Source organism: Squalius cephalus (assembly GCF_949319135.1).
Source record: "Squalius cephalus genome assembly, chromosome: 7".
Classification (NCBI taxonomy): domain Eukaryota; kingdom Metazoa; phylum Chordata; class Actinopteri; order Cypriniformes; family Leuciscidae; genus Squalius; species Squalius cephalus.
Window position 1 is genome coordinate 14,899,921 of NC_137128.1, and position 24,851 is coordinate 14,924,771.

Below are 24,851 nucleotides of genomic sequence, written 5' to 3' on the forward strand. Positions count from 1 at the left end.
GTGTTCATATAGTCCCGCCTACGATCTACAAACATTAAAACGCACTCCTCTTGAAAGCTTACCTCATTCACGCATCATGTCTCAAGGAACTGACTCTTCTTCATCATCATTCCAACCCCTGGGAACTACTGACGGATACATACCAAATGGATTACCGGATGCAGCAAATGGATATCCACAGAAAAGCATCGAATGGCTAAACAAATTTTGTACAGATCTCGGATATCACAATCTGGCGTTCCTCACAAGCTATGGAGTTGCAACACCTGTCGCAGTCGCTGTGTAGTGGTGTATGGGAAAGACCACCAGTTCCAGGCAGATCTAGTTGATATGTCTGTATACTCGAAAGAGAACGAAAATATCAAGTTTATAATTACCGTTATAGACGTGTTTAGCAAGTACGCGTGGACAAGGGTATTGAAAAATAAAACGGGGCCGGAAGTAGTTAAAGCTTTTTTGTCTATTTTGAGAGAAGGTCGTGTACCTGTAAAGTTGCAGACAGATAAGGGTACAGACTTTTTCAATAAGCATTTTGCAACAGCAAGTGATTTAAAAGCAAGTGTAGTCGAAAGATTTAATAGAACTTTAAAAGGACGAATGTGGAGGTATTTAACAGCGGTGAATTCCAAACGCTACTGTGATATATTGCAAGATCTGACAGAGGCGTATAATTCTAGTTATCACAAATCCATTAAAATGCGACCATTGGACGTGAATAAAGAAAATGAAACTGTGGTGTTTAATAATTTATACGGAAAAATGCGTAAAGAGACACCAGTCTTTAAATTTGCCGTAGGAGATATCGTCAGGGTATCTAAAGTCCGGAATATATTTGCCAAAGGCTATGAACAGAATTATACCGAAGAATACTTTACTATAAGTGCGTGAATACCCCGAAATCCAGTCGCATATAGGATACAAGACTATGATGGTGAATTAGTAGATGGTTGTTTTTATGAGCAAGAACTCCAAAAAATTATTGTGAGTGATGATAAATCGTTTAAGGTCGAAAAAATTTTGGATAAACAACGACGTGGAAAAGCCATGTACGTTCTGGTGAAATGGCTTGGATGGCCTTCAAAATTCAATAGTTGGATTCCTGAAAAACAGATGATTGATCTACAATCTCCCTTAAAACCATAGCAAAAGCCACAGACGATGTCATTTATCCAAAAACATCTAACATGTCAGAGGAGGAGGGGTTCTACGTCACGCTCCCGTGCAATGCATCTGCAAATGTTTACCCCGAGAATCACATATCTAATTACAGAACTAGATTGGCAAAAGCAATACATTTAAAAGGATTATGGGAAGTGGCGCTGGTTGAGTTTCACTACCCAAAAACTTGGCACACTTTCAAGGAGGAAGACGCTGCTTTTATTATTGAATGCGATCAATGTTTGAACATCGATGAACGTAGCAAAGTGCGTGGGGATCTTAATATTCGAACTTTCCGGAAAGCCCTAAAAATATCTACGAATCATAATAATATAAAACACGGCTATTTTGAGGATATTTCAGTATTACTCAAGGAAATAAACGCAACTCTTCCACCACGGGTGCAGCTAGGCTACGATCATATAAGGAATGAGATATTTCTGAAAGCAGCTCAGAGAGCATCGCTAACGTTTTACGGAAAGCTCGCCGTCATTCTAGGATTAAAACCCGGTGTTCCTATAGAAAATGTAAGCAGTACGGATGAACACGAAGACGTGAGCACCATACCAGGCCAATATAAGTGGAGAATTTTACACTCTATTTGTATAAATAGATATAATAGAATATCAAGCAGTCGGTGACGCGTATGTTCCATTATTAGAGACGATACATATTGAACCGACCACTAACAAAGCAGTCAGTGTCAGGTACGACAAGTCTCATTACGTCCGTCTTAATAAAAACAACATCTCAGACATTGGGATCGAAATTAAAGACGACCAGAATAAAGACGTGCGATTCACCTACGGAAAAGTTGTGACGAAGCTGCACTTTAGACCAGTGAGAAAACATTTGTTTTAAAAATGGCTTATCTCACACCGTACCAGGACGACCCCCACCGCTACATATCATATTATCAGGCTCAGACTGGACACGGGATGCCTGGCTATGCCGGAAGTGGGGTCATGTACGGTTCCGGTTTTGCGTCAGGCATCGGAGGTCTGTTTCGAGGGTTATATCGTATGGCAATTCCATTTCTAAGAAGGGGTTTCAGTATAGCAAAGCCGCACATAAAAGCTGCGGCAAAAAATTTAGTAAGTGATGTAGTTACCAGTGCCTTGTCAAAGTCATTTAATAATAACACTGAGGGACAGAGCGGTCACAGTCTTATGGTGATGCGCCGTAAAGGGTTAAAACCACCAGGGACCCGTATGAGGAGGGGGCGTGGTCACGGCATAAAGAAGACTAGACACGTCACTAAGAAACGCCCAGTTGAAAAAAATCAGGCGAAGAAGTCACACGAAATGTGTGAAAAGATCTACAAGTTTGAAAAGACGAACCAACACTATCTTCTAAAAAATCATGTCGCTGATTCATTGTATGTCAGACGAATGCATCAAATCAGAATTGGATATATTTACCCTTCCTTTAACGCAAACAGCTATTGAGAAAAACACTTAAGTGGAAATCATCCTGTGTCAGCTATTAATGATGCTTCTCCGATTGAATTTTTCATTGCGGGGACTGGTGAAGATTACACAGATCTGAATAACACATTGTTATATACCCGTGTCAAAATAACTTTGCCAGACGGAAGTGACGTGCCACAAGGAGCTCCGGTGTCTCTGATTAACTACCCGGCTTCGACTATTTTCTCCCTAGGAGATCAACTAGTGTCACAATCGTCCAATACGTATCCGTACAGGTGTATTCTTGAGATGCTCATTAATTATGGAAAAGATACCCTAGAGAATAACTTTTCAGTCGGACTGTTTTACAAAGATACAGCTGGTCATATGGATGCTACAGACCCAGCTGGTGCTAATGCAGGTTTAACAAAAAGAGCTGCATTTACAGACGGCAGCAATGTTGTGGAGCTTCTGGCTCCAATACACAGCGACATATTCTTTCAGACGAAATTACTATTGAACGGCGTCGATATTCGTATTCGTTTAACTAGAGCAAAAGACGCCTTCTGTCTTATGCGTGGGGACGCGATCGATTATAAACTAAAAATAATCTCTGCTTCTCTCTTTATCAAGAGGGTGTCAGTTTCGCCCTCCCTCCGCTTGGGGCACGCTCAAGCTTTACTGTCGGCCACGGCCAAATATCCTATTGACAGAGTTTGCATGAAGAACTTCTCCATACCGGCAGGGGCACGTGTCTCAAACCATGAAAATCTCTTCCTTGGCACATTGCCAAAATCCATCATTATAGCAATGACCGATAACGCTGCCTTTACAGGCGCATACGATAAAAACCTGTTTGTCATTAAACACTTTCATTTAGAATATTTAAATCTCACCTCTGACGGCCTTCACATCCCAACACGCCCATTTCAGCCGCAATTTAATTTAGGAAACGCTGTAAGACAATTTTATCAATTGGTTACCGCCACGGGGAGACATCTGAAGAACCAGTCTCTGGCTATAGACAGGGAGGATTTTCTCAACAGCTACACACTTCTTGCCTTTAACCTTACTCCGGATGAAGAGTGGTTACAGTGGTCCCCAAGACAACGACTGGTTAAGAATAAAATGCAACGACAAACTGTGTGAGCGCCCCTTTGATAGTCAATTCAGTAAAGTGCAATGACACTGTTATCGGGATTCCCCTCAAGGGGGCCCCTCCCAGTAGTAGCTGACAGCAGCCAGCCAACCACGTGATCTCTGCTGCCGGCAAAATACAAAAACTCCTCTGCAGTCATCATGAAGCGGAATTATGCTTCAGGAAGCCAGAAAAGAATGAAGAGAAAGGAAGAGAAGGATAAGAAAAAACAAGATAGTGGTAAGTAGGGGTGTAACGATACACGTATTCGTATTGAACCGTTCGGTACGAGGCTTTCGGTTCGGTTTTCGGTACGCATTTTCAAATCGAATGGTTCGTTGGACCATTTTTCCTGCCGACCAAAATTTCGTCATTTCAAATGTAGGAGCGTTGCAACATTGCCCAACATCAAATGGCAAACGTAATGCAAGCGGAATGAAACTGCTCGTTATTGTGTGGTTGACGGACCGTTTATCAGTTTGGACCAAAGCAGCGCGAGCCGATCTTGATCAAGCGACACTGTTACACAGCGCTAATAAGAGATCCAGTAAAGAAAGCATTTGAATTCGCCACAGAAGTAATAACATCGCTGCGAGATCTAGTGAGAAACATTCACATAGTTTGGCAGGAAAAGTAGGCTATAATGCCTTCAAGTAACATTACGTCGGTTTTATTTCGACATTATGAATACAATGCCCTCAAATGTTAATCTGAACTAAAATAAACATTTGTTTATAACTACTACAATATTACATTTCATTTTTTCCAAGGAGCTGTTTTGTTTTATATGCTCCTAAGTAGGGCTGCCCCCAAATAGTCGACTAAACGTTAGTCGATATGAAGAGGGCTTGGTCGAATACATTTTCATTAGTCGGTTAGTCGCAAAAAAAAATCACGTGAAAAAATTACGCAATCAGGGGCTGCGCAATGACATGACATCAAAGCAACGAGAGATCAACGAGATCTCGTGCCTCGCTGTATACCAAAGCGCACTTTATATATGTACAGACCCCTCGTTTTTTCCGAGCGCGTCCGCTTCGCATCGAGATAAAAACATCTCAACTTTTCAGAATGCCGCAAGCGCACCGTAGGTCACGTGACAACTGTAACGGAGAGTGTGGCTGATGGTTGCTTAGCAGAGCGCAACCGCCCTAGCGCTTTCGAAAAAGGAGAACGCGGCGCGCCTAGCGTTTTCTACGCGTTTTTAGGCTCGATATGTGAACGGCGCCTAAAGCAGCTAAACTGTATCCCTTCCACATCCACTCCATCAGAGCGGCCGGCTTCATTGTGATCAAGTCGAGAAGCTCCCTTCTTCCCAACAATGTGGACAAGCTGGTGTTCCTCTCACATAATATGAAAAAAATAAAATCGAATTGAAAGCTTAGGTAAGAATGCTTAATTTCCTTTTTGTAGTGTTTCTGTTTGCTGTCCGTTAGGCTATATAAAAAAAAAAAAAAAAAAAAAAACGGGTATTTTTATGAGGGGTAGGCTATACAAATAAATAAATACATATTATTTTTATTTATTCGTTTTTATATAATGCAGAAGTTGTTTTTTATTCTGTAAGAAAAATTAGTCTGATGTTTGCAATTTGTTGTTTAAGGTCAAGACTCATCCGTCATCTTAATGGCAGTTTGCGGCTTTGCTCTGATATTTTTTATTTGTATTTGTGTTCTTTAAATTATTTGTTCCACATTTTGTCTTAAATATAGTTGTTCTAAACAATTTAATCAAATACTTAGGCTGTTGATTTGTTTGCCGCCTTCTTTTTTATTCTAAGTTTTGGCGTTGTGCGATGTGCCATGTGCATTTATTAAATTGTTCGTTTTTGTTAATTTTCCTTGTGAACAATATAAAAATTATATTAATTTTCCACTGTATTTTTATACCAAACAGCGTTTTTGCTACAGTATTTTTTTTTGTATTATTTTTTTTGCCTTGTTTTGTACTAGGCCTAAGTTACTAATGAGTTTATTTAATTTATTTTAAAGAACGAATTTTAGTTTATTTTATTCAAAACTGTTTTTTTTTTTTTTTTGACATGTAACTGTTACAGTTTGTATTTTTGATAATAAATTATTAAAATGCACAGACAGTCTGATTGCTGTTTTTATGTTATAATTAGCCTAACGTTCCGGCCACTGATTTTTGTGTCCGTAAGCGCTGTATACTTTAAACGCTTTACTATTCTGTTTTAAGCGCTTAATTTTCATTTTGAACGCGCTAATATCATGCTTTAGCATTTTCTGTCATATGGAAGTGTTAAACTTCAACTTGGACTATACCTTTCCTTGTATATACGCAAGTTTTTATATTAATATAATAAATGAACGATTATTCGACTAATCGCTAAAATGCAGGAGTGTTAGTCGACTAGGAATATCTTTAGTCGGGGGCAGCCCTACTCCTAAGAAGAGTCAATTATAGCTCCAGAATTGCTCAAAGTAAAAAAAAATCATATTTTATGATGTTAGTTTTAATTAAAAAAAGAAGAAAAATATATAAATCAAGGAAATTTTTCTGGCATTTCTTTCTTTTTGCTGTATCGAAAACATACCAAACCGTAACACAAGTGTATCGTATTGAACCGAACCATGAATTTTGTTACACCCCTAGTGGTAAGTGATAAATTACACTGGATAAAATAGCTCCACTTGTCTTGTACAAATGGTGTAATTTTGCAGCAGGTAGGCTAGAAAGAATATGTTTATGTTAGCTACCTGCCTGACGGCAAATGCTGCTTGTAACAAACAGTTAGTGCAACTAATAAATTTAGTCCATTTTGCTTGGGGCCCCCAAATTCCTTCAAACGGCCCTGCCTTCCAACCATCTTCCCAAAGAACCATTGATAGACGTCCCAGCTCTATTAATTTGTAATACGGATCGATCGGATGAACCGGGACAGCACTAGTTAGCTATGTACATGGATCGAAATGGCCTCGGATGTTTTTTTGACAGCTTCGGGAATCTTCCGGATTCAGATTTTTTTCCTCCATCCATTCTCGACTTTCTAAAAAACAATTCTACACAAGTTCATTATTCTACCAGACAAGTCCAAGATTTTACATCAGTCACGTGTGGACAGCATTGTGTCTTTTTTCTGTATCATATTTCACGGGGTGTTGAGTATGAAGATATAATGAAATTTTACCATAACGATAATCTATTAAGAAATGATACTATGGTGTCTCTTTTTGTGAAAAAATTTAAACCCATTGTCTGTGATAGTAAAATATTTAAATGTATCCAGTGTGTACAGTCTGGTAAAATGTTCCAGTCTTATTAATTCCTGTGTAACGAATAAATAAAGAATATGTAATGAATAAACGACTCATAAACAGGTGAATAATTTCGTTTTCTTTCTTTTATTTGACATCAATAACACAATATGTTATACATAGTTTAAAAAACTAAAACACAAATACACATAATGAAAATCTCACGCATGATAATATTTTGTAAAAAAACAACAACAAAAAAAAAACACATAGCTATGTCATTACATATAATTGTTAAAAATCCATCCATTGTTTTACATCTACTGGGTGAGTTAAATACGTTTTCATCAGAGGCGTGTGCATGTATGTGTGCGGTGTTTTTTCAAAGACTTAGTAGGTGTAGTACCAAAGTCATCCGCGTGTGTTTTTCTTTTAAGCGATTCAATCATCCGTCTTACATTATGATTGGTTACAGTCGAATAAGGAATCTTTAATGCCGCAAATGCATCCAGAAACTCATACCATCCTGTAGGGTGTCGGCTGTCATGCATCATCTGTGGTGAAGTTACGCTCTTTACCATATCAAATATATGGGACCCGGGTATGATTCTCCCTTTATAAACAAATTCTCTTCAGATTCAGTTTCTAGTTATGAGACTGGTTATGAATGGAAGCGCTACACTGAGAAGGGGAAGCAGATTAATCCCTTTTTGATAAATCATATGTCTCTTCCTGCTGATATTAATCTTTTTATAAGCAACGTACTTTATCTCCTTTTTCCTTCTTTTTAAAGACCTGTGCTGTTTCGCAGTTAGGGGGATCTTGCCATGAAGAATATTGAGAGCCACTTCACATAGAGCCAATATTAACTTGTCGGGTGAAGATTGCAGAATAACACGTCGCTGCTTGGGTGAGCTCTTGTATAATAACTTTAAGAGGTAGAGATTTCTGGAAAGCCTCGTGCTCATTGTTACTTCTGGACGTACACCACCGGATAGTCTGACAGTAAATCCGTTCTGAGCCGGAATTTTTCAGGGGTCTGTGGTTTATAATCTATTAACAAGTAACTGTAAGGACGTTCAGTTGCATCCTGGTACGCTTCGATAAAAAACTTTGTATTCCCCGGGTACATCTGCCGTCCCAAAATACCAATCTGCTGCTTATCGCGAGGGTTTTTAAATATTATTAAATAATTTGTATTAAGACCTATTGTTCTGGTAGATTTACCCTGGAAAAACAGATTCTGTATTAATAGCAAACAGCTAATCTTATTGTGATGTATGTATTGTGTAAAAATCTTCTCGACTTCACCGTTAGAAGCAGCTTGACTCATAACGTCGTCCAAGATAAGGAGCAATCTTTTACCAGGAGGGAATAATGAGTCATCATCCAATTTCTGTGGTATGCCTTAAATGAATTTAATATCAAAAGCATGTAGCATTTGATTATACATTGGTTGCCATGATGTATACACATAGACAAAATTGTCAAACTTGACAGAACACATTTTGTCTGAATTATACATTAGAGTCTTCACAAAAAAAGTCCTTAAAAATTATTTTAGGATGACCGATAGGATAAGTTTTACTCGACTGTACGTACGGGTATAGTGAAGTGAAATCATAATAATCCACTCGTTTATCATCAGCTGTTTTGTGATACAACTTATACGCATTCGTACGCCCTCCAAATAATGCATCCCGTGGTCTCAGTCTCTCAGGTGCATCGTAAGATGACATGAACTGAATGACATCAGGATCTGTTTGTTTTGCTAGATCCCATTCACATTCCCAGATAGTAATCACTCGTAAGGAATACACTTTACGAAGTGTTTATCTTTTCATCCGACTGCATTCTGAGAGTACCAAAAGATACTTTTGATAAAGGCTGAATTTCTTCTGGCTTAAATCAACAATCGTGCCCATGAAAAAAACAACCCAAGAATTCCAAGGCTGTTTTTTCGCCGTCACCAGACTCATAATACCCATCAACATGATAAGGTCCGAAGGCTTGCTCTCCGTGGTTTAAGGCATGCTGTACATCAATGTTTTGGCTATTTTTAATATATTTGAGCCATTGAATGGATGTGTTTGAAAACATTTTGTGTTGATTAACATACGCGTGGCTATGCGTGTAAGTGCTACTGTATCTCGACTCAAAAAATTCGTCTTGAATACTTTCATGCATGTTCCTGCCAATGTCACAGATTTAAACGGATCAATGTTTGTACATTCGAGGAATTCTTCGCGATATTTTATACACGCCTGTCGTAAGATAACCACATCATTCCGACAGTAAAAAGCGAGCTCCTTTTTGAAGTCAAAGATGTCATCCAATACACCTGTGTAACATGTGTCAAATCTGACACGCTCGGTTTCACTCATTGTCTCATAACCGTAAAACTCTTTTGCCGGATAGGGACCCACATAATTTGCATTCTCCAATCTGTTGAAATGATGTGGGAAAAAACCCTTTTCGCTCACGCTTAGGTTTAACGCAGCCGGTACCTTGCCTAGTGAAAAAGGGAGAAATTGAAAACTGTCTATGAAATCGCTGTCTAAACGCTGTGTTGTACATATGCAATATTCTACATCCCTGCATAATAATATTTGGACTTATTCCTTCGCTGCTAAGATACTCTAACAGGATGTAGGAATCAAATCCCGATGCATTATGTGCTATGAATGTGTAATCACTGTATTTTGGATGTCTGAAGTGTTTAATCAGACGTGCCACACAATCTGTTCCTCCAGCTTCAAACGTCTCACCTGTCTGTGTCATTGCACATACAAAACTAGCCACGTTTATTATTCTGATACATTGTCTCAAAGTCATAATAAATGTATTTTTCATCATTTGTTTCAGACTTTAGAGGTTGGATGTAGCATTCGTGACTACCTTCACTTGTCAAAATCTCGTTGCAATGTACACAGCACTCTGGAGAGCACTTGTACGGTTTGATTTTATCACCAGATCTTGCAACCCTATATAATCGTTGGCATTTAGTGCAGTATTTTAAAGTGTCACTGCGATTTCTCAGTAGATGTATTTCTCTTGTTTATGTGTTTCGTAGCAGAAGGTGTTTCTGCAGTATCTGAGACAGTCTGGACATTGTCTATCGGACATTGGGCGTGTGCGGCATTCGGATGTGTTACAAATATTACAAACATATTTGCATTTATGGAGTCTCTTGTCGTTGAATCCATGACAGCAAAATTCGCACACATAACTTGTGCCTAAGAAACCTTTCAAATTTTTGATCAAATAATAATGTGATTCATGAATATATAAATTTACGGTCTTTGGATGTATTTCATCCGTGTTTTTGTAGACCTGTAGTTTCCCTGAGCAGTCTCTGTGAAAAACTACAATTTTTACATTTAAACACTTTCGAAAATGTTCAGATCATGAAATCCTATTCTATCATATGGTGTAAACCACAGACTGTGTGTATGTCTTTTGCTGGTTTTTGCAACTCTTGATCGGTGAATGTCGGGTTAAAAAATATGCCAGACAATAACTAAGACACATATTATCGGATATATTTGTTGGACAAAATAAATACATTTTATTTCGTTCTATAACTTCACTGATGGCAATGTCTGTGATTTTCCTACGTGGTCCTCCCCCTCCCTGGTTGTCTGTTGACACGTCTCTGTTGCTTTGTGCAGCGCGTTCAATTTGATCAATGAATAATGATGCGTCGTGGTTGCTCTCAGGCGTTAATACTGTATTTATAGATGTGGGTAAGCTAAGTCGTTAGTGTATGAATTTCGTCCTGACTAAGACCCATATTAGGGAATTGCTGATTATAATTCGAGAACCCATTACTGGACTGTACGTTTTCAACATCATCACGTTCAGGCGTTTCTAACCATGTTCGTTGTTCGGCTATATTTTGTAATCTTTCGGATGTGGGTAGTTCACTTGTGTTTAGCATCCCTAGTTGTTCACGTATTAAAATACGTAATTGTTCATTAGTACTCTGACGCCATGATATGATGTGTTCTACGTCTTCATCTGAGTCTGACTGTATATCAGTGTAACATCTTTTAGATGACATTTTTGTTTTTTTTTATTATTTTATTTTTTATTTAAAAATGTGTTACTAGTAAACTACAAACAAATACTCCAACACCGATACTATTCATAAACAATATTAACGATGGCTAATGACTACGGATAACAACAATCCTTAGCAGTAATAAAAATAACAATAACAGTCAAATGAATAAAAAATAATAACAATCAAATGAATAAAAAAGAAAACAGTCACCAAATATGAAAACTAAAGATTGTAAGCTTTCAAATGATATATAGTTTGTCAAGATTAGTTTAGGTTTAGTATAGGATATTAGGCTACTGTTTTAAATATGTAACGGATTTGGGTCCGCCGGCGGGCCGGTAACACTTAAGGGGTTCGCTAATGACTATGGATAACAACAGCCATAGGAGTAATACAAATAACAACAACAAAACGTAACAGAAGTAAAAAATAGTGTATCCTACATTAAAAACTATAACACATATTCATAACTTTCAAGTGAAAACGCTAAAATAGCAGTCAAATGAATATAAAATAATAACAATCAAATGAATAAAAAGAAATCAGTAATTATGAGATGTAATATAACTTCTCATGAATGCTTCATGTCTTTCCATTAATAATCTGGATAACATTCAAACGTTGAGAGAGTTAATGTTAATGAGAGTTAAACAAGAGTTAATGTTACCGTTATTAACTGTTGTCCAGGACGCATTTCTCGATTCTCCTCTTGTGTTTAAAAGATCGTTACGAAGTTCTCTGTTTACATCCTGACAAATTCCCAAAAACGTATGCTTCACGCCAGGCACGGCGTTATGGGTGGGCCTGACGGGCCTAGGCCCACCCACTTTTCAACAGGCCCACCCAAAACTTTTCTTCAAAAAGAAAAAAACTTTTAATATATTCTAATTTTGTCAAGAATTATAAAAAAATGGCAATAAGCTCATCATTTGTGCTAAAATAGTCTAAATGTTTAGTTTTAAAAACAAATTTAAAAAGCTGGTTATCTATTTTGATGTTTCTGCGCAAGTTCAGCAGACAGTGGTTCGGGTTTGTTCCGATTAGAGCGCATTTCTGAATATTCCGCACCGCTCGCTCATTCCGCAGGGTCGCTCGCTCAACGCAGAATTGCCTGCTGCCTGGCTCGAAAATATGCGGAATATGGGCTGCCTCCGACTAATTTTTTTTTTCTAGTCGACTAGTAGTTTTTCATATAAAGCCATTCGTGGACAAATCGTATATTATTTTAATTACTTAAACAGGATATGTCGCACTCAAGCGCACGACCGCACACATAAAGCTTGCCACAAAAGAACCGGTAAAAGTACTGATTATGAATGTGTCTAAAATAGCAAGGAGACATTTAATTGTTTATTAATAAACTGGTGTTTTCTGTGTCGCTACAAAGATGAAGTTGACGATGCGGACTCGCCATGAACGCCAGAGATGGATTGGAGATGGATGGAGATATGGATTACATAATCAGAGAGTAGCCTATTTCTTTTGGTTTTGAATATTTTCGTTTAAAAGTAGACATTTCAAGCTTTCTATAATAGATAGCCTATATTTCTAAAATCTGTGAGGCACAAGCTGAGTTTCGGCGCCCTCCAGTTCATGTGCAATGCAAGTGATCGCGTCTGTGCCTTATTACATTGTCTGCTATGTATTTGCTTCTCATTTATTAAATACAGGTAATTGGTTGATAAAACATTGATCAAAATTAAGATACAATTTATAAAAAACGAAAACCTTTTAAAAAGAGTTTTTCTACAAAAAAAAAAAAAAAAAAAACCTCAATGAAGTGGTCAAAATCATATGGAAGCTTGTTTCCGCCACTGAATAAAACATTTTAAAAGATAATTGCGACTTTTTATCTCACAATTGCGAGTTTACATCTCGCAATTCTGACTTTATTTCTCAGAATTGCGAGATATAATGTCAGAATTGCGTGAAATAAAGTCGCAATTGTATGGAAGCCCATGCCACATAAGAAAAAAAAATGAGCATAAAAACTCGAAATTATGACATTCTTAAGTCATTATTATGACATAAAATGTCGAATTTATGATTTACTAAATCGAAATTATGACTTTAAAAGTCATAATTATGTGATAAAAAGTCAAACTTTTGACATACCAAGTCGAAATTTTGACATACTAAGTCGAAATTATGACTTTAAAAGTTGGCGTCTCTGTAGTGGTTAAACATGAGATATAATTCGTCTTGTGTATATCTAACGGGCGGTTTTTGGTCTCGTAAATCTATAATTTGTTCCCTGGCCAATCGTTTTGGCTGAGGGGAAGTTTCATAACTTTATAAGCTATTTAACTTTACCGTTGTATGTTAGACTAGATCGAGCGCTGACTTTGTATGTTTGACTGAATTGTTTGCTTTATTTTTGTTTAAAGGGGGGGTACAATGGTGTTTCATGTATTCAGAGTTGTTTACAGTGTTAAAGAGATAGATTCTCATGCTAAACATGGGCAAAGTTTTAAAAAAATATTTTGGACGAATAACGGAGAATTTCTATGCTGAAAAGCTTACTTCCGGGTTGGTACAAGTTTCGGCTGTTTTTTTTTAGATGGTGGATCTAATGACGTAGATCAGAGTGCAACTCCTTATATGAGCATTTCTCTCGGAAAAGCTCGCCCGCGAGCACGTCGACTAGAGGAGAGCGAGACCGCGCACATCAACGCGCTTCAACAGGAAATCATCGGCAGCCAGCGCTGCATAGGATTTGTTCAAGAATGTCTCCAAAAAAGTGTGTATTTGGATGTGAGGGAAAGCTTACCGTGTTCAGTTTTCCAAAGAACCCAGTGTTACAGGAACAGTGGATGCGGTTTGTTTTTCAGGGGCAGCAACGGAGTGTAGGAAGTGCGGTTGTGTGTTCTGGTCGTTTCAGTGACAAATGTTTTATTAACAAGGCTCAGGTCGACACTGGATTTGCAAATCGTTTGCTATTAAAACGTGGAGCGGTCCCAGTGATAAAAGACCCCATTCATGTAAGTACAACTGGATCAGATTTCTGTCTTTTGCTGGAAATCAAGCACTACCGCTTGACTCTATAGCTCCGCCTCCAGGACCTCGGCTTTTTCCGGAGAGAATCGGAAAGCTGTATTTTTCTATTCTAAATATAATAAAACTAAACACTTTTTTGAGATATTAAGGATGCACTACTACTCTATAGGTACTCAAGATTAACATGAGATTAGGTGAAACTGTGCATGTTATGTACCCTTTTGTTTAACATGTCTTTATTGAGTTTTCACATTTTTAGGACAAAAACATTTCAATCCCCAACCAAACCCCAGGCAGGCATATAGAAATACAAAATAGTAAGTTACAAAATTAGCTAGATTCTTCCTACATATAAAACTTCACACATCTAATGCATCTTCAATATTTCCACTTTTAAGAAAATTCAGAAACACCTCCCAGATGTTCGCAAATTCAGATGATTTCTTCTTTGTTATATATGTAAGCTTTTCAAGAGCCAAACAAGATGACAGGTTTCTTAGCCATAGTCCAAGAGAGGGGCAATCAGCCTTTTTCCAATATAAAGCAATAGACCGTCTGGCTTGCAGTAAACACAAATCCACCATTTTTCTCTCTTTTACAGATAAGGACCAATTTTCTGCATATAAATTCAATACACATAACATAGGACATGTCGTGACTTGAGAAGAAGTAAATTGAGAAATGCATTGGGTCACCTCAACCCAAAATTTCTGAATCTCCTCACATTCCCAAACACAGTGAAAAAATGTACCAGGGAATTTATTGCATTTAAAACAAAGATCTGGGATATTTGGGTTAAATTTGTTTAATCTTACAGGGGTTATATAGGTCCTCATTATCCAATTATATTGTAAAAGTCTAAAACGAGTATTTATGGTTTGTGTTTGCGACTTTAAGCAAATTGTACTCCACTCTTCTAATGAGATATTGTTTTTTACATCCTGAATCCAAGCTTGTCTTTTATTTTCACAGCTTTCTTTATTATTTTCTCTTAATGTTTCATATAACTGAGTAATCCATCCTTTATTGTTGCAGTTTTGTAATGTCAGCTGTTCTAATGTTGACATTGGGGGTATTTTACCCAAATTCTTTGAATAGGAGAAAATAAAACTTCTAAGTTGCAAATATTTAAAAAAATGTTTCTGGGGTATGTGAAATTTTGCTACAAGTTTATCAAATGACATCAAGATATCATCTTCATATAAATCTGACAATCTAGAGACACCCTTATTCATCCATAATTTAAACCCCAAATCTTTTTTACCAGGGCAAAACTGGTCATTACCCCACAAAGGAGAGAAGCGGGAGAGATCTGGAAGATCCCCCAAAAATTTGTGGGCTTCATAACAGATAGCAATAGTATTTTTAACAAATGGATTGTCTGTTCCTTTTATAAGTAGTTTGAGTGGTGCTGAATATAAAAAACTATCGAGTGACAAGCCTTTTGTAGCTAACTTTTCCACCTGTAACCATGATAAGTTTGATTGTTTAGAAAACCAAAACATCGCAGCTCTCAACTGAGCTGCCCAGTAATACCATCGAAAATTAGGCAACTGTAGCCCTCCTCTTTCATATGGCAAGTAAAGTAAAGAGAGTCTCAGTCTTGGCTTCCTATTACTCCAAATAAACCTAGAGAGAAGTCTTCTTAAATTTAGAAAAAACAAAGGAGGCGGAGGGAGGGGTATTGATTGGAAAACGTATAAGAATTTTGGCAAAATATTCATCTTGATCACATTTATTCTACCCATTAATGAAATAGGTAATGTCATCCAACGATTTGTCTCTTCAGATACTTTAGCCAGCAAAGGATTATAATTAGCCGGGCTAAGAAGTTTCAGTTTAGGAGTTATTTTAATTCCAAGATACTTAAATCCATTTACTGCATTTACAAATGGGTGAGACAGCTTTGGATTTAATCTATCTTGTTCATTAAGAAACATAATTGACGATTTATCTTTATTTATTTTAAATCCAGCAAAACTTCCAAATTGACCTATAGTTTCTAAGAGAGCTGGAATGGATTTTTCAAGTTCTGATAAAAATATAATAGCATCATCAGTGTAACGACTATGGCTCGATGGGTAAAAATGGACTTTTAATTTATATACTAATTAAAAGTGAAAACACTTTCTAAGTCCCACAGACTTGGCAGACTCTGTAACTGAATCCCTTTTACGACCCACTTCCCCCTTTCCACAGTGTGAGCTTCAAAGACATTCTTTGAAATGTTACACACACACACACACACACACAAAACACACTCGTGGACTTTGAAACAGACATTCCCACACAGAACAAGTCACTAAATGTTGATATGTATTCCTATGTTTCTTTAAAGTGTCATCGTTTGCCATTACGGAAACACTGACAATTTTATTGTACGTTTAATCAAGCTTTATTTGTGTGTAATGATGCATATGAACGTAACGTTATGTGTGTCCAAAATCTACCTGTAATTCTTGGTATCTGTCTGACCGTCCTGTTTTAATTCGATCAGTCCCACCTAAGTTATATAAGTAACATCTTTAGTTCAGTATGTATAATCTTAAGAGGAAATATGAATTATTTCGTTCAGGAGACATATGGTGAAAGGAGGCGTTTTCTTCACACAAAGAGAATTTTCCCGCCTCAGAACCGAAAGATTTCATTGGGTACCGTCATCAAACAGGGCGTTACCCCGCGCTGCTTTAAAAACCACAACACAAGCAGACGTCTCTCTCTCTCTGCTCTCACACGCTCTCACCCTCGTGACTCCGAACTCTGAACTCTGCACTCTCACCCCTCCCTGCTCCATGAGCAGCGGAGCGAGAGAGGGGACAGGGCCTTCATCCAAACGCGGATGTAAAAAGCCTTTCTTGGCTTGTAACCAAGTTTTCTCGCCCTTCCCGCACCGGGAAGAGACTTCCGTACCTCGGTAATGTTACATTCAGTGAGTTTTTAAGAACTTCACGCGAAACGCAAGCCTACAAATCGATGAGACACGGTCCAGCCAAGATACGCACGTGGTCCCGAAGCCCAGCTTCACACAGACAAAGGAACAGAATCGCAAGTAACGTATAAAATGATCTCTCTCGAAGCTGCTTTCACAGTTGTCTCTTAAAAGGTTCTGTTTGTGAATTACCATCCTTTCTCCCTCACTTTCTTCCTATTTTCATTCTGATCAAGTCATGTTTATGTTTGTTTGTTTAAACGTTCGTGTGTCTTGTGTAATTTTACGTACGTAGATTAGCCTATATTACTTCCTATATGCATATAATCCTTTGTGTGTCATTTTTGATTAAATAAATCTTTTATACTTTGACTGACTCTGTGCTACAATCCCACCAATGTAATTGTCAATGAAATTGCGATAAGATCTGGCTACTAGCTCTTTATTTTAATTCATAAACCCAGCAATTTGCATCCACGGCCAGGAGAGAATTTGTCTGAGGTTTGATAATATAAATATTCCTTCTTAACTGGTATAATCAAAGCATTCGCTGGTCGAATGACTGATGAGAGACCAGTTATAGAACGAAATATTTTTGATAATTAGCAGGTAATGTAATAGCATATGTGAAATTTATGAATTATGACTATGAGTTATGATTTTAATATTTCCCCAAATTTGAATATTGCTCGAGCTAATATTTCATATGTGACCTAATTACGATTGTTACCAATAATTGTTACATCAGCATATAAGGAGATATGATGTTCTATACTTTCAGTATATATACCCCGAATTGTAGGGTGTGACCTTATTGCTTCTGCTAGGGGCTCCATAGCCATTACAAAAAGAAGAGGAGAAAGCGGCGAGCCCTGTCTGGATCCACGAGTAATTTTAAATGGGGGTGAGATTAGATTATTAGTAAGTACCATTGCAGATGAATCAATTAAAAGGATTTCCACCCAACGGCGGAAAGAGTCACCGAATCCAAATCGAGCTAATACCTCCATTAAATATGGCCATTCCAGTCTATCAAATGCCTTTTCGGCATCGAGAGACAGAATAGCCAAATCTGGATCATCATTGCCCGCATGTACTAGGTTAAGTACTCTCCTAACATTATGGAACCCCTGACGGTTTTTAATAAACCCATTTTGATCTGGATGTAACAATTGGGGTAAAACCTCTTCAAGTCTCATTGCCAGTACCTTAGCAATGATTTTAGCATCTGAATTCAATAATGAAATTGGCCTATATGAGCCACAATTTATGGGTGGCTTTTCTGGTTTTAGAATAAGAGTGATCAGAGCACTTCTTAATGAAAGTGGCAGACAACCTTGTTGAAAGGCTTCCATAAACATATCTAATAATGGTGAAATTAATTTCTCTTTAAATTCCTTATAAATGTCAATTGGAATTCCATCTGGGCCCGCCGCTTTATTACTATTCATACTGTTTATAGCATTAACAATTTCTTCAAATTCTAACTCCCTATCAAGGTCCAGTCTAGTCTCTTCCGAAATAGTGGGACTGTTCAATCCATCTAAAAAGATATTTTGATTAAAGGGGCTTGCGGGAAATTCTGATTGATATAGAGTTTCATAAAATGACACAAAGATGTTATTAATTTCTCCTGGATCTGAAGTTATTTTCCCTTCACTATTCTTGATTTCATTAATGGTTCTTTCTGAAGCTAATTTCTTAAGCTGCCAGGCTAATAATTTACTAGGTTTCTCCCCCTGATCATAAAAAGTTTGTCTCAATTTTAATATACTATTTTCGGCTTTTAATGAAGAGAGTTCCTCATATTCCGCTTTAAGGGCTAATAGTTTTTGTTTAAGTTTTTTAGAATTATCTATTTTTATCACTTTCTCTAAATCTCTTATTTCAGCATCCATATTAATCATTTTTTGTTTAAATTTATTAAATTTAGAGCTGGTATAGCTAATCATTTGGCCCCTGATAAATGCCTTAAAGGCTTCCCACCTAATAATTGCAGAAGTCTGATCAATATTTGTCGCGAAGTATAAATCAATTTGTGCACCAATAAATTTTATAAAGTCAGAATTTTGCAACCATCTATGATTTAGGCGCCAGTTAGGGGAGCCTTTATGTAATTTTGAATCTATATATAATAGTGACGTGGGGGAGTGATCTGACAAAACCGCGCTGTCATAAACACAACTGTCTATATTAGAAAATAAGGAGAGCGAAATTAAAAAATAATCTATTCGTGATGATGTCTTAGAAAGTGACGAAAAACAAGAAAACTCCTTTTTTAATGGATTCAGAGTTCTCCAGGGGTCACACAAATTTAAATCCTTAATGAACTGTTTAATTTTCCTCCTACTTTGAGAATGGGAGCCATCCACCCCTGAGGAACGGTCAAGCAGTGGGTCCAGGGTACAGTTAAAGTCACCTGCCATTATAACTGTTCCATGGAGTGAGGCAATCAATATGAAAAGCTTTTCAAAAAACACTGGATTATCTTCATTTGGGCCGTATATATTAACCAAGTTAATAACTTTACTCATAAATGTTCCCTGTACTATTAAGTATCTGCCCGCTTTGTCTGTAATACATTTATTTACTTTAAAGGGTACAGACTTGTGAATCAACAGCAATACCCCTCTAGAATGGGATGTGTAACACGAAGCCAAGACCTGACCAGGCCATCTTCTTTGTATTTTCGGTAGCTCTTCTTTGAGAAGATGAGTTTCTTGTAAAAATATTATTGAAGACTCCATTTGTTTAATCCGCGTCATAACCTGTTTGAGTTTAACTAAACGAATCATCCCCCTTACATTCCAGGAGGTGAGCTTAAAGGGTAAGTTCGGTATTTTACACTTAAAGCCCTGTTTACAGATCGTTTCTGATGAAATAGAACGGTTATGATTAAAATTTGGACACATGCTGCTGTCCCGAGAATTTTAGGTTTATTTAGCTTCTCCCCCCACCTACACAATGGCAGTCTATGTGCACTGGAACAATCCTTCCTAAAACGCATTAAACTTTCGTTTACAAAGAGATGAAACTCACCGAGTGGTCAGGGGTGTTCACTGATATGCTCACACAAAAATCGCTGCAAAATATGCTTTCCAACAGGTGTTTTACCATTCGTTGTAAAACTGTGGATCTATTTTTCCAAACGTCTCACACCCGAACATTCTTCCGTTGAGAGCTTGAATAATAGACACTCCAGCCCAGTTGGTGGCGATAATGCACCTTTGCCAATTGCAAGCAAACCGCTGGCATTTCACTGAATACACAGAAGAAGCAGAAGAAGAAGCGGCGGAGTAATACCGTACCTCACACAGCACATTCAATACAAATCAATGGAGTTGGACAAAAACTACGATAAAACCTGTTGGAAAGCATCTTCTGCAGCGATTTTTGTGTGAGCATATCAGTGAACACCCCTGACCACTCGGTGAGTTTCACGTCTTTGTAAACGAAAGTTTAATGCATTTTAGGAAGGATTGTTCCAGTGCACATAGACTGCCATTGTGTAGGTGGGGGGGAGAAGCGAAATAAACCTAAAATTCTCGGGACAGCAGCATGTGTCCAAATTTTAATCTTAACCGTTCTATTTCATCAGAAACGATCTGTAAACAGGGCTTTAAGTGTAAAATACCGAACTTGTCCTTTAAGCTTAATTTGTGTGATTTTCTTTAACTCTAATTAGCATGTAAACTATTATATACACATGAAAAACAAGTAAATTATAGATGCCGAAGTTATCCGCCGTATGTGCTCACTAAAGAAGCTAACATTGGAACTAGAACAAAACAGAAACATATATTCAAACACCTGCCACGAACACCTTACATTAGCTGTCAACTCGAACATGACAGCTTGAGCCCTCCCCCTCCCCACTCTAACACTTTGGGATACAGATATGTCTCCACACTGATCCATCCTCAAGGAAGGAGCAATTAGACAACCTAAAAGCACTGAACTGAGAGACAAAAACAGAAAAAAAAAAAAAAACCTACTAAAGGAAACAGATTATGAGTAACTCCTGGCAACCTTTTAAAGGAGAACTCCGGTCAATTTTAACATTGAGCTCATTTTGAGCTCAGTCCAAAGTAGTCGATTGCAGAGTTCACACGCATAGGTTTAATACCTATGATCACGCGCGTGAACTCGGCAATCGAATACTTTGGACTTCAACCGAAAAACAGGATGTAAACAAAGGTATTTGCGCTGGCTTAAATAACATCATTTTTATACATTTCCTTCACATCTACTGCAGTCAGACTCACTCGTGTTCACTCAGAAGGAATCACTCACATTTTCTGTGCACTTGTAATGACACATCAAGGATGTTAAGAGGCTAAAAGCAGGTTTAGTACTTGCCCCATTGAAGTCAACAGGGTGCAAATTTTAAAAATAGAATAACTCGGTGTAGGCAACACCGATTTTTGTCGTTGTTCTCTGTATTGACAGCACTCCAAATGTACAAAAAAATGAGCTCAATGTTAAAATTGACCGGAGTTCTCCTTTAAGGATTATGAACCACCCGTAAAGAAAACACAAGAAAAGAAAAAAGAAATAAAATAAGAGATAAACAAGTATCTAGAGTTACAGCATCCAAAATGTCCTTCAGTATTGGGTAACCTTGCCAATCATTTTAGCCTTCTCACCAAGTCCATTATAGTTCACCTGTGTTTCGTATTCCCTGAAGAAATTTTTCTGCATCCGACGGATCCTCAAATTCACGGGTCTGTCCATTCACTGTGACACGCAGTTTAGCTGGGTAGACTATTCCGTATCTGAGATTCAATGATCTCAAGCGTTGTTTGATGTCGTCGAATCGCCTCCGTTGTCTAAGAACCTCTGCAGACAGATCCGGGAAAAACTTGATCTCCTGATCGCCGTACATGACTCGGTCTTTTTGTCTGGCCGCGCGCATCACTCGAACCACATCTTGGAAATGTAGAAACTTCATAATCATCACTCTGGGACGATTAGTGTTCTGTCTGCCTGGTAATCTATGGGCTCTTTCAATAATGGGAGGTGTAGGGAAGATTGAGCGACCCAGCGTTTCACACAACCACTTTTCTAGAAAAGCCACCGCATCCGGGTTTTCAACCTTTTCGGGAAGATTAACCACCCTGAGATTCGATCGCCTCGAACGGCAGATGGGAGTTTTACTTACTCAAACATGTTCTGAGGGCAGAAAGGAAAATGATTGGTTTACAGCTTCAACCAATGAAACTGAAGCAAGGGCGGGGTTTTTAGACGTTTGAATTTGAGATGCGCTGCGGAGGGATTCTTGAGGAATAGTCGGAATAAAAGACAGATGTTCGTGGGAGAACGCATTTATTGCAAGGTAAGTGAATTTACAACTATATTTTGTTACAGTTCAACATCCTCTAACGTTTACTAAAATAATAAGCGAACATTTAAAAATGCACAGAACTAATACTAATCATCGTCTAAATATCGTATTGTATGCATTTTGATTTGACTGTTTCATCAGTCGACCAAAACAAAGCTGCTTATGGGGTAACTGGTGTAAAACATGCTTTTTCAATGCTACCTCGCTGTCTGTTAAATTGTTATGCGAGAACAGAACTCGTTCAAATTTTCCGCGGTATTTTCAACAGTCAAAATGATACATCTCCCGCCTTAGCGCTGCTCTCAGGGCAGGAGTACTCAATAGATTCAAATTGCTGTTATTTTAGTGTATTACGCGCTGCTCTCAGGGCAGGAGTACTCAATAGATTCAAATCGCTGTTATTTTTAGTGTATTACACACTGCTCTCAGGGCAGGAGTACTCAATAGATTCAAATCGCTGTTATTTTTAGTGTATTACGCGCTGCTCTCAGGGCAGGAGTACTCAATAGATTCAAATCGCTTTTATTTTAGTGTATTACGCGCTGCTCTCAGGGCAGGAGCACTCAATAGATTCAAATCACTTTTATTTTAGTGTATTACGCGCTGCTCTCAGGGCAGGAGTACTCAATAGATTCAAATCGCTGTTATTTTTAGTGTATTACGCGCTGCTCTCAGGGCAGGAGTACTCAATAGATTCAAATCACTTTTATTTTAGTGTATAACTTGCTGCTCTCAGGGCAGGAGTACTCAATAGATTCAAATCACTTTTATTTTAGTGTATTACGCGCTGCTCTCAGGGCAGGAGTACTCAATAGATTCAAATCGCTTTTATTTTAGTGTATTACGCGCTGCTCTCAGGGCAGGAGCACTCAATAGATTCAAATCACTTTTATTTTAGTGTATTACGCGCTGCTCTCAGGGCAGGAGTACTCAATAGATTCAAATCACTTTTATTTTAGTGTATTACGCCCTGCTCTCAGGGCAGGAGCACTCAATAGATTCAAATCACTTTTATTTTAGTGTATTACGCGCTGCTCTCAGGGCAGGAGTACTCAATAGATTCAAATCGCTGTTATTTTTAGTGTATTACGCGCTGCTCTCAGGGCAGGAGTACTCAATAGATTCAAATCACTTTTATTTTAGTGTATAACTTGCTGCTCTCAGGGCAGGAGTACTCAATAGATTCAAATCACTTTTATTTTAGTGTATTACTCGCTGCTCTCAGGGCAGGAGTACTCAATAGATTCAAATCGCTGTTATTTTTAGTGTATTACGCGCTGCTCTCAGGGCAGGATCCTCAATAGATTCAAATAGCTGTTATTTTTAGTTTATTACGCGCTGCTCTCAGGGCAGGAGTACTCAATAGATTCAAATCACTTTTATTTTAGTGTATTGCGCGCTGCTCTCAGGGCAGGAGTACTCAATAGATTCAAATCGCTTTTATTTTAGTGTATTACACACTGCTCTCAGGGCAGGAGTACTCAATAAATTCAAATCGCTTTTATTTTAGTGTATTACGCGCTGCTCTCAGGGCAGGAGTACTCAATAGAATCAAATCGCTGTTATTTTTAGTGTATTACATGCTGCTCTCAGGGCAGGAGTACTCAATAGAATCAAATCGCTGTTATTTTTAGTGTATTACGCGCTGCTCTCAGGGCAGGAGTAGGCTACTCAATAGATTCAAATCGCTGTTATTTTAGTGTATTACGCGCTGCTCTCAGGGCAGGAGTACTCGATAGATTCAAATCGCTTTTATTTTAGTGTATTACGTGCTGCTCTCAGGGCAGGAGTACTCAATAGATTCAAATCGCTGTTATATTAGTGTATTACGCGCTGCTCTCAGGGCAGGAGTACTCAATAGATTCAAATCGCTGTTATTTTTAGTGTATTACGCGCTGCTCTCAGGGCAGGAGTACTCAATAGATTCAAATCGCTGTTATTTTAGTGTATTACGCGCTGCTCTCAGGGCAGGAGTACTCAATAGATTCAAATCGCTGTTATTTTAGTGTATTACGCGCTGCTCTCAGGGCAGGAGTACTCAATAGATTCAAATTGCTGTTATTTTAGTGTATTACGCGCTGCTCTCAGGGCAGGAGTACTCTAGATTTAAATCGCTGTTATTTTTAGTGTATTACGCGCTGCTCTCAGGACAGGAGTACTCAATAGATTCAAATCGCTTTTATTTTAGTGTATTATGCGCTGCTCTTAGGGCAGGAGTACTCAATAGATTCAAATCGCTTTTATTTTAATGTATTATGCGCTGCTCTCAGGGCAGGAGTACTCAATAGATTCAAATCACTGTTATATTACGCGCTGCTCTCAGGGCAGGAGTACTCAATAGATTCAAATCGCTGTTATATTACGCGCTGCTCTCAGGGCAGGAGTACTCAATAGATTCAAATCGCTGTTATTTTAGTGTATTACGCACTGCTCTCAGGGCAGGAATAGATTCAAATCACTTTTAATTTAGTGTATTACGCGCTGCTCTCAGGGCAGGAGTACTCAATAGATTCAAATCGCTTTTATTTTAGTGTATTACGCGCTGCTCTCAGGGCAGGAGTACTCAATAGATTCAAATCGCTTTTATTTTAG

General features: G+C 38.0%; 1 protein-coding gene and 1 long non-coding RNA gene across 2 annotated transcripts in view; one reads left to right on the plus strand and one right to left on the minus strand.

Moving 5' to 3' along the window:
- acap2a (ArfGAP with coiled-coil, ankyrin repeat and PH domains 2a) overlaps nucleotides 1-24,851 on the minus strand; it is a 220,598-nt gene that overhangs the window by 13,458 nt on the left and 182,289 nt on the right. The window lies entirely within an intron of this gene.
- Nucleotides 14,206-20,892, plus strand: LOC307161119. Its single transcript, XR_013821681.1, has 3 exons — nucleotides 14,206-16,046; nucleotides 17,664-19,742; nucleotides 20,567-20,892. It is a non-coding gene; the product is annotated as an uncharacterized lncRNA (long non-coding RNA).